We start from the raw sequence: 16,293 nt of genomic DNA on the forward strand, positions 1-16,293 counted from the left end.
TTGATGTGGTCATCAATCGCTTGATAGGAGTTCAGAAAAAGAGAGATGAGCATTATAAGCTGCCCGGCAGGCAACCTTAGTGGACTCGCTGACAGACTCTCAATTAAGGCATGAGCCAGCCAGCAATAGACAGTACAACACATAGGTTATGGAAGGAAAGCAGTGCAAAATTTCCAATGAAACCAATTGCTAACATGAATATCAGCTCCAGTTACAAATCTCTAAAGATGGACAACCCCTTTAAAGTTTTGACGTTGACCTAGAGTGGTCGCCTCCACTAGAGAGATGGCTTTCTTCTTCTTGAAGGAGAGTTTGTTTGCATTGCTTGACCTATAAGTCTCACTTCACGACTTGGTGGCCACCATAAGGAGAAGCGATGTCGCCTAGACCATCGCTACTATTTGTATTTTCCATGCATGCACTTTGAGGTCTAGTATTTATGGATCCCATTGCTCAACGGATCATTGTACCCCTTTTACACCTCTAAGTCTACTATCACTACATCTACTAATATACCAAGTGTATGCATGTCTACGGAGAACCAAGCGGGTGATTGCTATGTCGCCATTCTTCAGTCTCTTCTGGTTCATTTGTCCTCTCCTCTCTTTTTCTTATTTGCCTCAGGACTTCTGAGCAAGTGAAATTTCTCTGTTTTCTGTTGTAAGTATTCTCTGTATCTTGTGACGAGAATGGAGTCATTTTTCAGCATGCATGTTATTATTATTATTATTATTATTTATTGTTATAGCGCCATTTATTCCATGGCGCTTTACATGTGAGGGGGGTATACATAAAAACAAGTACAATAATCTTAAACAATACAAGTCATAACTGGTACAGGAGGAGAGAGGACCCTGCCCGCGAGGGCTCACAATCTTCAAGGGATGGGTGATAATACAGTAGGCGAGGGTAGAGCTGGTCGTGCAGCGGTTTGGTCGGTCGGTGGTTAGTGCAAGTTGTAGGCTTGTCGGAAGAGGTGGGTCTTCAGGCTCTTTTTGAAGGTTTCGATGGTAGGTGAGAGTCTGATATGTTGTGGTAGAGAGTTCCAGAGTAGGGGTGATGCGCGAGAGAAATCTTGTATGCGATTGTGGGAAGAGGAGATAAGAGGGGAGTAGAGAAGGAGATCTTGTGAGGATCGGAGGTTGCGTGCAGGAAAGTACCGGGAGACGAGGTCACAGATGTATGGAGGAGACAAGTTGTGGATGGCTTTGTATGTCATGGTTAGGGTTTTGTAATGGAGTCTCTGGGCAATTGGGAGCCAGTGAAGGGATTGACAGAGGGGAGAAGCTGGGGAATAGCGGGGGGACAGGTTCTGTGTATACACATGTATACACATGTTCTGTGTATACATGGGCCAGAAAGGAGAATATTGGTGGAATAGGAGAAGGAAATAGGGTGTCGGAGGAATATCATTGGAAGAGGTGGTATGAACAAGTAGCAGGAATAATAGGGTCATGTTATATGGAATAACAGGAGTGGTTAGAAGCCATGTGGAGGAGTAGGTAAAGGAAATGAGTTTATTAACTAATAGGAGGCGCAAAAGCATGGGCACACAACCTGTTTTGGTCCTGGTGCCTCATTGCCAGATTGTATTAACCAAAAGGACCATGATAAAAATATCCAAGGGGGTGTCCTGGACTTTTACATTTTGGGCTTATCCTTAGGATGGGTCATGAAAATCTGGTCAGGGTCGGAGTGACACTTAGCACCCCCGCTGATGAGCCATTCCTGGAGTTGGCCCGATGTGATCAGTTGTGGAGCTGCACAGCACATCGGTCAACTGAATAGTGACTATGGACATGTACTGCATATCTGCACCCTAACTGTTCCAATAGGGTGCGAATGTACAGTGTGTGGCTGCATCCACTGTACAGTTGACGGAGACGTGCTGTGCAGATCCACAACTGATCACATCAGGCCAACTCTAGGAATGGCTGATCAGCGGGGATGCCAGCTGTCGCACCGATCAGCTATTGATGATTTATCTTAAGGATAGGCCAACAATGTAAAAATCACAGACAACCTCTTTAAGTATATAAAAAGTATATGCCATAAATAATGCTAGCTCCATTTACCAGGATGAAAGGCCAAGCAATCTCGTGGTTCTTTACATTGTGATTTATGTGAGATGCTAAACCCACAGTTTCACGGAGAGCCAAATTAATGAATGCCTCCTCTACACTTCATCTTCATCTGCTATTTACTGCAGTGCCACATGGAGGTCCGGATACCTTCATTCTGCAGGTTTTTGGGGGTCCCAAAGATGGTCAAACAGTGCACCATTAGTATGCTCCCGCATTACGTGCCACTCCTTTTGCTGCCACCATACCCAGATGTACATGTCTGTGGTTGGGACCATACAGAATGACCTCATTTAGCATATGTGCCCCCCCAGGATGCATCCTCCCCTGAGCTAAAGGATGAGTTAAAGAGAGGTGCAATAGTAGAAGCAATACATGGTGGATTGGTAGGAGAAGTTAAAGAAGTAGAGGTTATAGGAAAAGATAAATGGATGTTAGGATAAGTGGAGAGAGGTCTAATAATCCTTAAGGCCCCCTCACACAATAAATAGTTGCGAGCCAGCAGCTATCTTTCCGAACTCCCCCATACACCGTAACGCTCAGCCGTGCGCCTGTGTTCTATTCCAGAGAGCTCTTTTGGAGACTCTTCTACCCCCCCAAAAAAGGTCATTCATATGAAATCCAATGTGCTGGATCCTTCTTTCCCTCATAATCTATCGGAGTAACGTCAGGAAACCCCTATTTTCATTAGTCTGGGGTAGACCAATGTATATGGAGGCATTTAGCCTCTGTTCACACTGACTTTATGGTATCCATTTTTACAGAAGCCATGATGAATATGAGTGATCCATGAGGATCACCCGTGATCTCTCTGGTTAAACCATTATTTTTACCTCATTGACTGACTATAGTAAAAGGGTCAGTCAGGTTTCCACCTGGTGTTATTTATTTTTTTTGCTGTAAAAAATACTACAAAATGCTACTCTACTACGACCATAAAAGAACTGTAGCATAAGAGACATTTATACCCTTGGCCTGGGTCAACTCATAATGTCCCATGGATTCCAGTACCACCTTTATGCTGACGACGCTCAGACCTACCTCTCTGGCCCAGACATCACCTCTCTGCTAGATATGTACCTATTAACAGGGGAGGTAATACTATGTATGCACACATTGCAATAATGCTCCCTCTCCCTATATCCTCCACAGCTCATTACCTGAGAGAGATTATTCTCCTCAGCAAGTCCCTTTTTTTTTTTTTTTTTTTTATCTGCTACATGATTCACAACTACTATCATACGCTCCATTTCACCGCATCTTGTTTTTTAGATGCTTAAAGCACCATCGTTGTTTCTGATAGATGCCTATAAACTCTACACAATCTATATACCACATGGCTCCTTCTAAACTATTTGGCGTGATATGGGCAGTGTGGGATACCTGGCGTTATCTGCGACCAATTTATCCTATTTTTGTATGACCATTTTGACTATTGTATGTATATACTTCTGTTTTCCTTTGTTATCTTTTCTGTTTTTATATGACATTTTGTTTATTATATTTACCCTTGTGGTAACTGAAGAAGGTCACATTGACCGAAACGTCTTTTTTCGTATACTACAATAAACCGCCTTGCAAATACCTTTTTAAGTTGAGTACTAGGTTTATATTTGTTGTCAACTCTCTGCTGTCCAGAATCCCGGAGTGTCTATCAGCCATATCCTCCTTCTTCTCCTCTCGCTTCCTCAAGCTCAATGTGGACAAATCCGAACTCATCATCTTTCCTCCATCTCACAGATCTTCCTTACCTGACCTATCTATCACAATTAATGACATCACGCTTTCCCCAGTACCGGAAGTCCGCTGCCTCGGAGTAAACTTGACTCTGCCCTGTCCTTCAAACCGCACATCCAAGCTCTTTCTACCTCCTGTCACCTCCAGCTCAAAAATATTTCCAGAATCCGTCCTTTCCTCAACCCTCAATCTACAAAAGTGCTTGTGCACGCCCTTATCTCGCGCCTCGACTACTGCAACATCCTTATCTGTGGTCTCCCTGCTAACACCCTCACACCTCTCCAGTCCATCCTTAACTCTGCTGCCCAACTAATTCATCTCCTCGCTACTCCTCCGCTTCTCCCCCCTGCAAATCTCTTCACTGGCGTCCATTCCCTCAGCATATCCAGTTCAAATTACTAATACAGACTTACAAGGCCATCTATAACCTGTCTCCCCCATATATCTCTGAACTAATCTCCCGATACCTTCCTTCACGTAATCTCCGATCCTCCCAAGACCTCCTTCTCTCCTCCACACTTATTCGCTCCTCACCCAACCGCCTCCAAGACTTCTCCCGAATAGCCCCCATCCTCTGGAATTCTTTGCCCCAACATGTTGGACTATCAACCACATTCGGATCCTTCCGACGGAACCTGAAAACCCACCTCTTCAAGAGAGCCTACAGCCTGCAATGACCCCACTACCTCCTCACCACTGCCGGAGATATCACCTCAACCAACACCGGAACTGCTGCAACCCCCCAACCTACTGTCTCCTTCCCCACCATCCTGTAGCATGTAAGCCCGAAAGGGCAGGGTCCTCTCCCCTCTATCAGTCTGTCATTGTTAGTTTACTGTAAGTGATATCGGTAATTTGTATGTAACCCCTTCTTATGTACAGCACCATGGAATCAATGGTGCTATATAAATAATAATAATAATATTGGGCAAGGGCAGACTGTACAGTTGAGTGTATAGTCCTCTGTGCTGGAGGAACAGCTCAGAATTCTGTCACCGATCTGGCCAAAAATAAGAAGGGCATCTATTTTAGGGTCCATCGGGCTCCCCCGGTGCCAGTCTCATGATGGATCTAATACTACAGTAAAATTTTGATGTTCTTATCCTATTATGTGAGCAGAGCCTAAAGCTGGCCATACTTTTGGGCGGTCAGCTCGGCTGAATGTTCATATGTTTTTTATGGGAAGAGAGGAGAAAGACACTAATTGGCAGCAGCTTATCGCCCCTGAAAATAAAAGGATCGACCAGTGTAATTTCAATGGCTTGTTCCTTCTTTTCCTCATCATCATGTGTCTGGGAAGAGTCGGGTCACCCGATGGTCAGCTGTTCCTGCCAATATTGGTGGATTTGGCCAACTTTATCTAATGTGTGTGGGGGTTTTAAGCAGAGTTTGCCTAAAGGCTCAGCAGGTGAGGGCGTTAAGGTCCACCATAAGCCCTTTTTAATGGACTCAATAGTGAACTCTTTTCTGATGAAGGCATTGGAGCAGATGGCTTTTCATTGCAATTTGCCCTATGCACATCATTTACTGTAGTCTAGGTAGACCGACCATGTGAGAGTCGCTACCCTGCAGACTTGTATGCCAGTAGGACAAACTTACTGGAATGATCTAGTCCTCACCGTTCAATACCAACAATACTTTTTGCAAAAATTTTAAGTGTGAAATTTCAGTAATAAATTTTTTTTTGTGTGCAAAATTCCAGTTACGGTCAACATACAAAAGAGGAACGGTGGCTGAAACTACCGATTTTTGATGGGAAAAAGTCAATAGATAAAATAATAACTGCTCCTGATGTTGGGGGAAGGTTTAAGTTGCTTGAGTTTAACTCCCTGATCACGTTGATCTGTCAGAACAGATGGATGCTTAGCTGAGCATCCATGTTTGAGGAGAGTCAGTAGAGCTAATTGACAGCCAACAGCTATCTGATGTTTATGGCTTCTTTAGCTATAGGCCATTTTCAGATGACTGTAATACGCCTGTCAATCGGGGTCTATATTACCCAGCACCACCAGCGTTCCAGATGTTTATACCGAGTAAAATTTTAGATCAATGTAAAACCCAGTGGAAATTTTTGCTGTATTTTAGTTTCGCAAAACCACTTGCTCTATTTGTTGGAGTTGTAATTTGTGGCTTTACCTAGAGACCAATGCTAAAGTAAAAAATGTTTAAATTGCTGTAATGAAGGGATGTATTATGGTGTCTGGTACGGCTGATTCTGATGTAACAATATATTATGGCCATCTGCAGGAGTATCCATAGAATAGGTGATAAATGTATGATTGCTATGGGTCCCACCAATGGCACCCCACCGATCATGAGAACGGAGATCCAAAAGTCCCCATTATGAATGAAGCTGTAGTGACAAAGTGTGAGCACGTCACCATTTGCCGTCTCTAGGAGTGGTTGTCACGCTCCATTTAAAATGGACTTTAGGCCCCCGTTCTTAACGGTGTCGGTCCCAGCAGTTGGACCCTTCAACTGATCATACAGTTTTCATCCATCCTGTGTATCAGGGCTCATTCACACATCTGATTTTTACGTGTACAAGAAAAACGGACCGATTACTCTGATCAGACTTTCAACAGAGCATTGTAGGTTTGTCACATGTTGTGTTTTTTTTTTTTTTTTTTTTTTTTTTTTTCAAACATCGAGAAATTAAATAAAAAAAAAAAAAAAATGATCCACCTTCTCTTCCTTTTCTGAAAGTCTGTGAAAATTGGGCTACACGCGAATGTCATCCGAGCGTGGTCCTATTGCCGATTTTGATCCGACACTCAAAATCGAACATGTCACCGATATTTTACGCGGACCACTTTGTCTGAGGGGAAAAAAAAATTGGACATGTGCACAGTCCCATAGAATATCACAGATGCCAGAGTGCCATCCATGAAAACCACGGATAGCAGTCGTGCGAGAACATCATCTGTGTGAAAAATGGTAAATGTTGTTGCTGGAATAATGTTTTGTATCCACAATGATTTTAAAAGGCAGCAGCTTCGAACCTGAATATTGGGTCAGACTCCTACCAGTCTTTGTATTACGTAGGTCATCGCTTCTTTCTGTGCCTGGTGCCATGGACTCATTACAGGGAACACAAACAGTTCTGCCATTTCCCCTTTTTATTTTTCAAGAAAAATCACTTATGCCAAGCAGCGCCCTGTGCCAACCCCCATAAACCACACAAATGATTCCTACTGGCAAGCAGCACAAATGTGGAACCAGAGAAGCCATTAGCATGCTGACCGGGCTGTTTTGCATGGTAGGCTGCACTCATTAATGAGCTAACGAGCCTGAATAGCATGCAAATTAGGTTTCTTTTGACTCCTCTTTTATATTTGACATGCATTATTACATTAGAGATAAGATCTAACTGTGAGGTTCCCAGGGATCGAACAACCATAAAAAAATATTAATGGAATAAAGGTTTTTTTCATGGGGGGGGGGGGGGGAATGTACAGTAGGTGACTTTGCATTTATCAGACAGATGCAATTGAATTTTTTGCAGTTTTTCGAATACTGCGCTACTCTTCAATGTGCACGGAGACTTGACATTTTCAGATTCCCTTATGGGAAGCTCATACGATTAAAATACCAGACATTCCAGCTATATGTTTTGTACATTGATCTCACATCAAAGTTCCCCTCACCCTAACAGATTTACTAAGGGCCTAGTACTGTGACCAAACCATATTCATAATAACGATCGCTGTTATGCGTATGTGTGGGAACTAAAAAGAATGACATGACTTTACCATGTGTTTTCGGTGTAAGGGGTCAAATAAAACTGAGCTGCTTTTCTCTGCCTTGGATAATCCCCCTTTACTAGAAGGGTCATTTTTACTATAAAAGAGCTCAAATTTTGTGCTGGCTGGGACCTCTGTAGATCAGCTGTGATCTGTGGGAATATCTGTCAGTAAGTGTTTGATTTTCCTGCAGCGCTCCCATGGGAGAAACAAAGTATTACACAGTGTCTATTGAAATCATTAGGTTGTCTGTATAATACAGGACGGGACAAGTCATCCAGAGCAAAAGACTTTTCTTTGTAACTTATTTCCACTCCCAAGATCTGGGGATCCTGAACAAGACCCCTTCTATTTACTCAAAATACTCTAATTGTATATTGCAATTGTGTTTTCTCAGCTGATCAACCCCTTATTGATAGGTGTACAATAAAAAAATGATATATGGAGTGCCCGCCAGGGCAGCGGGGTACTTGGTACCGGGCCTCTTCTTAAAGGGGCAGTGTTACAGCGGCGGTGACCCGGTCCACGGCCCTTGGCGTCCAATAAGAGGATATTTAGAGAGGAAAAATAAAGAGTTTGTAATAAAGTGTTCATGACACCACCTGTGGTTTCTGGTCAGAGGTGACCAGCGCTGCAGTGCAGATCCTCTGGGACTAATGGTGTGATTCAGCAGAGTTGGAATAGCTCTCCACAGGCAGAGCTGTTGTCCTAGGGAAGTAGTTATAGTAAAGATGTTATGTTTGATGATGGTAGATGTAGCAGTGCTGAGGAAAGAATTCAGGGGACACAGCTGGGTGCAGTTCCAAAGCTTTACTCACAGTTCTGGTATACACAGATGCCCGCTTGGTGCCATGTCCTCCAGGTGAGGGGCTTAGTCAACTCCCAGGCAGATGGAGCACACCTTTCCAGCACTCCCTTCAGTATATGCACTTCCTGGCCATTTCACTGTGTTGCCTTCTTGCCTCTTCCTACGCAACATCTCGCAGTCGGTGTCCCAGGCCAGCAGCCGTGGACCTTGTCGGATAACGTTCTCTCCGCATTTCCTTGCTCCCTTTTGGTTGCCTTTCCGGCGAAGATAACTGTGGTTAGTGGCTGAGGTACCTAAAGGTGCCACAGCTGTCGGCTTGCTAGCTGAGTCTGTTGTCCACTCCACTAGGCTAGGGGCCGATACTCTTCTATGACCTGATCCCTCCACCTGACAGCCGTCAGCGTGGAACAAGCCCCATGGGTGGTTCTCGCTCAGCCCGTGCCTCTGGGATCCCTTCCCTCTGCAGGGAGCTTCCTTTTGTATCTATTCCTTCCAGCAGCTCCTCCAGACCAGGAGCTGCTCCACATACATCCTTCCACCTCTTCCCCTAAGGGAAGACTCTCCTAACTTCCTTTTTGTTCTCCTGCTCTGAACCCTCAAGCTCCAACCACCTCCCAACACCCTTTATAACCAAAGCAGGGGTTATCCAAGGTGTCCTGCTACTCTAGGGTGTGTGTTGGTTGCAGGCATAAGAGTGTGGTCAGGTGCCTCCACCTTACCTGGGAAGTGGGATACCACAACTCTGGCTGAGGTGCAGTACCTCTGTGGCGACTGAACTCTCAGGGGCGCCACATATATTTGTAGCATTTTTTTGTTTCAATTCCTCACCATGTGCTCGCTGTCAATTTTGAATCTTAAGAACCCACCATCCCCGAGATCCCCCCCACACACACACACACATTTTTTTGGGGAAGCTCTTGAAGCTTTGTTCATGTCAAGCTTTCAGTTCCCTCTCAAATATTCTCACCTCCCCTAAAATAACTGTTTTGAGTCATGTGAGGTGTTGTGGAGGTGTATTACTGCTTAGTAGACCTTTTAAACGGATTGTCCAGATTGGGGTACAAGTCTGCAGTTGCTCTCAATGCATACTTCCAGCCACTTTGCTACTAGATGTTTCCGGCCTCGCTCAATGCATTTGTGATGAATGAGGTGTGAACATCTAGTCGCAAATCGCATACTTGCAATCATGCGCCCGCCTTGTCCTAGCACCAGAAAGTCCTGACAGTACGCATATTGTGCGCTGTGAGGATTTGCAAGTCCGCAGTCATAGTGACTGAAGACTTGTACTCCAAGCCTGGGCTACTCATATAAAGGTGCATTTAAACAGGTTAACGTTGTACACTGATCGACCATGTGCAAGTCGATCGTTTCTAGTTTATTGACCCATTTCCACAGACCACCTAGTAGTAACTTTAGAGAGGTTGTCCGCTTTTGGTAGAAATTTGCAGTCACTCTGTGGAGCAGGAGTTCATTTGACCGCAAGTATAGGGTTTACAATTTATTCTTTCTGAAAGATTCTGACTAGACATGTCCGACCTTTCTCAATACACATGTACTGTGTGAGGCTGTGTACGTCTAGTCAGCATGTGACTGCATACTGAAAATCGCATTCTTGCGGTCACATGCCTGCCTGCTCCCGGCAACGAAGAATCCTGACAGTGCACTGTGAAGGTTCACAAGGCTGCATTCGCGTAGTGACTGTAGGCTTGCACCTCAAGCCTGGACAACCCCTTTAAGGTGCATTTAGACAGGTGAGTATCGAATGCGGGTGGACTATGTTCAAGTCAATCGATGCTCGTTTATTGGCCTTTTTCCACAGACCACTGAGTAGGCATAGAAATTGACAGATTGTTCCAGTAACGTGTTCTCGGCAGAACATCTCCTGGTTACTCCAGGCGATGTGCTGCCAATAATGAAGATTTTTATGCTAGCATACATGATCCAATTCCCCAATAGAAAGCATTTTGCTTGCTTTAGCAGATGACTTGTGGCCTGTTTTGCATAGACCGATAACCAGGAACAAGCATTCTTACCAATTTAAGGCCTGTCTAAAATGCACCTTGAATGTATAATTACCAATGGTGTACTGTTGGTAGATCCGGGACCCCGAGGGAGAATTTAACTGAAGCCACTACCCTAGTCTTGGTTCAGGGCCGCACACAACTTCACCAGGAAGGGGCTGGTGCTATTTGGTTACTTTTCCTGCTGGTGTCGAAAGACCTCAGGTCAGTTCCTCCTTGCTCTTTTGGTATCTCTAGAGTAGGACTTGGTCTTGCGCCTTGTCTGTGCTTGTGAGGAAAGGACTACCCCCATGTTTGTAGACATTGTATGGGTTACATCTATGATTTATAAGCCTCGTGGGCAGATATATTATTCATTGCATTATCTTTTGTTGCATTTTTTGTTTGTAGATCTCATCCCATCAATCTTCATTCCATGGGGTTTATGTTGCATCCATTGGCTCTTTAGTTTCTCTCAAAGTAAATGAATTTGTGGATTTCTACTTTTTACTCTTTGCTTTTGAGAAACATATAAGTGAAAGAATTAATTAAGGGTATGGAGTCTCTATTTATTGGATTGCTTATCTTTCACAGATAGTGAATGCAACAAACTACTGAGCCTAAACTTCTCCAGAGAGGCCTTTAATCTGTTAAAAGAGAGTCCTTTTTGGGAATCCAATTCTTGATTGGCATTTTGTAAATCCCTGTCCTTTTTGAAGGCTTTTCTTTTGTTCCTCACTTCTGTGAATCTCACAGAAGTTTGTCCTTTTGTGGATTTTTTTTTTAAACTTTCCACCATTACTATACATGTTTTGATTTGCGAATTATAGACCCTTCTTCTTGTGGCAGATAATTTTGTTTGAACTTTCTCGCTGCTGCCTGGCATTGAGATGTTTTCCTTCTCAATATGTAGTTAGAGAATAACCCACATGTTGAAAGTTATTGTATTTTGCTACTCTCTCACTTTTCACATGTGGCTTCTATTCTTTGAATTTGAAGTAGAAATATGAGTAAACGGTACAAGTGTGTAAAGAGTAAGACCAGAACGCATAGAACAGCGACAGAGTCATGACGGATAGCCAGGAAAGCACCTAGCTGAAAGTGCATGAGCTTTGTAACCGACCAGCATGAAATTTATTTTCATTGAACCCCCTCGCTCTGGAATAAAAACATTCTATAAATGAAAGATATATTTTTTTTTTTTGTATGTGCTGCCCCTATAACCCATTTACCGCCCCTATTATCCTATGTATTACATCATAACCATCTTGTATTACTTTCCATCTTGATGAGCCAAGTTTTTATGGACAAATCTATCATCATTTTCCCAATGGTACTGAACCTCTTATCTTCAAGCATGGCAGGACGTCTTAACAGTACATGCATGGGCATAGTTGGGTCAGCCTGTTGCCCTAATGTTTATTTTAAGGGAACCTGTCTCGTTATTTTGGCCTTCAAAACTACTCCCAATAATTCTATTATGTCCGTGCCACTTATGTTATTTAACTGTTTGTTTTTGGTCAATTAGGAGGTAACCGTCAACTTTAGAGGCTGCCTATGCAGTACGCCACTGAAGTTAAGGAAGTGCACCCAGTGTCACTGCACATACCAGGGGACTGGAAGTTGTGGTGCCCATCAGTCAAACCCTGTTGCTTATGACTAGAGGCTTTACCGTTCAGGATTTAGTGCCTCCTAATTGATTGCAAGTAGATAATTAGCATAAGAAGGGCAAACACAATAAAAAAAATTGAGGGCAGAAATGTAGTATTGGTTTAGCTTTAAGGTAGCATGTAGAGAACACAGGTTTAAAAAAAACTAGTACAGTAATGGGGATTGTTTAGGGGGCTAAAACGATGTGACAGGTTCCCTTTAAAGCGAATCTGTCACCAGATTTTATAGTATAAACTGCATACATAACAAATTTCCAACACCTTTTGAGGCTGGTATACTTACAGTACTTTGAAAATCCGTGCCAAAAAGATTGTACTTTCCTCGCGTTAAGTTGGGAATTTCATGATTCTCACTCTGCTCATTTTATTATCAGTGGAAAAGTTTCACTTTTCTACAGACAAATTGGTTCAGAGGCTAAAACGGTTGAACTTCTTAATTTTCAGCACCACAAAATTAGTTAAGATTTTAAAATTTGCTGAGTCTCTCTCTAATTTTCAAGAACCAGAGGAGACTATACAGTGGGTACGGAAAGTATTCAGACCCCTTTACATTTTTCACTCTTTGTTTCATTGCAGCCATTTGGTAAATTAAAAAAAGTTCATTTTTGTCTCATTAATGTACACTCTGCACCCCATCTTGACTGATAAAAAACAGAAATGTAGAAATTTTTGCTAATTTATTAAAAAAAACAAAAACTGAAATATCACATGGTCATATGTATTCAGACCCTTTGCTCAGTATTGAGTAGGAGCACCTTTTGAGCTAGTACAGCCATGAGTCGTCTTGGGAATGATGCAACAAGTTTTTCACACCTGGATTTGGGGATTCTCTGCCATTCTTCCTTGCAGATCCAGTTCCATAAGGTTGGATGTTGAACGTTAGTGGACAGCCATTTTCAAGTCTCTCCAGAGATGCTCAATTGGGTTTAGATCAGAGCTCTGGCTGGGCCAGTCAAGAATGGTCACAGAGTTGTTCTGAAGCCACTCCTTTGTTGTTTTAGCTGTGTGCTTAGGGTCACTGTCTTGTTGGAAGGTGAACCTTCGGCCAAGTCTAAGGTCCAGAGCACTCTGGAAGAGTTTTTCATCCAGGATATCTCTGTACTTGGCCACATTCATGTTTCCTTCAATTGCAACCAGTCGTCCTGTCCCTGCAGCTGATAAACAGCCCCATAGCATTATGCTGCCACCACCATGTTTCACTGTTGGGATTGTATTGGGCAGGTGATGCGCAGTGCCTGGTTTTCTCCACACATACCGATTAGAATTATCACCAAAAAGTTCTATCTTCGTTTCATCAGACCAGAGAATTTAATTTCTCATAGTCTGGGAGTCCTTCATGTGTTTTTTTTCACAAACTCTGAGGGCTTTCCTATGTCTGGCACTGAGAAGAGGCTTCAGTCGGGCCACTCTGCCATAAAGGCATGACTGGTGGAGGGATGCAGTGATAGTTGACTTTGTGGAACTTTCTCAAATCTCCCTACTGCATCTGTGGAGCTCAGTCACAGTGATCTTGGGGTTCTTCTTTACCTCTCTCACCAAGGCTCTTCTCCCATGATTGCTCAGTTTGGCTGGACGGCTTGGTCTAGGAAGACTTTTGGTGGTCCCAAACCTCCTCCATTTAAGGATTATTGAGGCCACTGTGCTCTTAGGAACCTTGAGTACTGCAGAAATTCTTTTGTAACCTTGGCCAGATCTGTGCCTTGCCACAATTCTGTCTGAGCTCCTTGGCCTGTTCCTTTGGCCTCATGATCCTCACTTGGTCTGACATGCACTGTAAGCTGTGAGGTCTTACATAGACAGGTGTGTGCCTTTTACAAATCAAGTCCTATCAGTTTAGTTAAACACAGATGGACTCCAATGAAGGAGTAGAACCATCTCAAGAGGATCACAAGGAAATGGACAGCATGTGACTTAAATATGAGTGTTTGAGCAAAGGGTCTGAATACTTATGACCATATGATATTTCAGTTTTTCTTTTTTAATAAATTTGCAAACATTTCTACATTTCTGATTTTTTTTTTTTTTTCCAGTCAAGATGGGGTGCAGAGTGTACATTAATGAGAAAAAGAAATTACGGTAACTTTTTTGAATTTACCAAATAGCTGCAATGAAACAAAGAGTGAAAAATTTAAAGGGGTCTGAATGCTTTCCGTACCCACTGTAATTACTTATGACACCTTTCATGTTTATAGAAAAATTGCGTATATTATTTCCTCATCATTATTGCAATGTTGGTAGCTCGTCTATTGGGTCGCCCTCCCAAGGCTGTGGGGTACTCGGTACCGGGCCGGTATCAGAGGGATGTGTCACAGCAGCGGTGACCCAGTCCGTGGCCCTGGGCGCCCAAGAAAAAGGGAAATTGCAGTGGTGGATTGTGATGAATTAAATGAATAGTTCGTGATGCCACCTGTGGTGTTCGGCAAGGGAGGTGTTAAGCCAACGCTGCATGCAGATCCGCTGGGACTGATAGTATGGTGCAGCAAAGATGTAAAAGCTCCCCACAGGTGAAGCTATAGTCCCAGGGCAGTGTAGGTGTGACTGGCACGGGGATGTAGCGGTGCCGGCAGGGAAGGAAACAGACAAAGACACAGCGGGGTGCAGTTTATGTACCTTTACTTGATGAATGCAGTCCAGGGTCCTGATTACAGATGGTACCGGAGTAGGCTAGCCTGGAAGCAACTCAGGGATTCTCTCTCAGCAGATGGGCTGTGCAGTCTCCTTCCTAGCGCTTATTTGAGGGATCTCCAGTACCGAGTTACACTGAAGTTCCTCCAGTCAGATGTTCCCAAGAACTCTACTTGTATGGCAGACAGCTGTAGCCTGTTCCAGGGACTCATCACTCCTAAATCCTGGCTCACTATCAGTGTTGCTGTTGTGCCCTCAAGTCTTAGAAAGGACTATTGCATTTACAGCCTTCTACTCCTCTGGTGTCTGCTGTAGGACCATCAGTGTCCAGGCTCCAGTTCATGCGCTCTTGCGGGAGACGAGCTCTTCCTCTTAGCTCTATCTCAGCGCTCCTTCCTCACGTCTGCACACTTCACCCTCCGCAGACTAACTACTCACTCCTTCCTCTTGGCCCTCAGAGGGCACTCCTCCCCTCAATTCCGGTTCAGAGTCCCCCCTGCTGGCCTGGAGTGGAACTGTGTTGCATGCATAGATTGACTGCGAGAGAGACCCGTCATTGCCTCCAAGCCTGGCATTACCCTCCCTGGATGAAGGCAAAGCCACTGTGGCGGCCATACTCGTGGGGGTGCCACACTATTGTATCTATTTAGTCTATTGAGTCTTCAATATTCTATCATCTTAGGGTGATCAGTCAAAAAATGCAAACTCCATTCCGATGACATAACCCTAATTACAGTTGCACCTACTTTTACAAATGCTCTCTGTGTAAGGTATACAGTTTTAGGATTTCTTAGCTTAGTTTCTTAACGACAGATTGACCTGATTTTGGTTTTTTTTTAGATATGCCGCCTTCTTGCATTAACAAAGTGAATGGTTTTTGCGACATATGTAGAGAAGTCACATTTGCATCAAAGGCTAAACTTGACTACCATAGAATCCTAGAATGTTAGAGTTGGAAGGGACCTCCAGGGTCATCGTGTCCAACCCCCTGCTCAATACAGGATTCACTAATCCATCTTATACAGATGTCTATCCAGCCTCTGTTTGACGACTTCCATTGAAGGAGAACTCGCCACCTCTCGTGGCAGCCTGTTCCACTCATTGATCACCCTCACTGTCATAGAATGACGACCATGATAAGGAAAGCCTACAACCTGTATTTTGGCTGCAGAATAGGAGATCAGGACAAGAGTTGGGCTCCACACATATGCTGCAATAGATGTGCATCACATCTTACCCAATGGTTGCTTGGGAAGAGGCAATCTATCCCAATGATCTGGAGAGAGCCAAGCGGTCACATTACCAATTGCTGTTTCTGCATGGTTCCCCCCCCCCATTAGGAAATCAGTTTGATGGTAGAAAAAGTGGATTATACAGTATCCAAACATTCCCTCTGCAATGCGCCCAGTACCAAATACCGAAGGGTTGCCGGTCCCAAAAGCACCAGATACCTTTTCAGTCGAGTCAAGTGAGGAAGAAGAGGGCGTCTGGTGCCATGGAGCCTCATCCTCTCACAACCCAGACTCTCTATGCGCAACCTCAACTGAACCACACCTTATAACACAAAGTGAACTGATCTTGTTAGAGATTTGGATCTGCCCAAGAGTAAGGCTGAGCTCTTAGGTTCCC

General features: G+C 43.8%; 1 protein-coding gene across 4 annotated transcripts in view; it reads left to right on the forward strand.

Annotated features, from left to right (window-relative positions):
* Positions 1-16,293, forward strand: part of TACC1 (transforming acidic coiled-coil containing protein 1) — a 122,341-nt gene that overhangs the window by 62,625 nt on the left and 43,423 nt on the right. The gene's annotated exons all lie outside the window — the stretch shown is intronic.

The sequence above is a fragment of the Dendrobates tinctorius genome, unplaced genomic scaffold (genome assembly GCF_039654945.1).
Source record: "Dendrobates tinctorius isolate UK_male_01 unplaced genomic scaffold, ASM3965494v1 ptg000104l, whole genome shotgun sequence".
Classification (NCBI taxonomy): domain Eukaryota; kingdom Metazoa; phylum Chordata; class Amphibia; order Anura; family Dendrobatidae; genus Dendrobates; species Dendrobates tinctorius.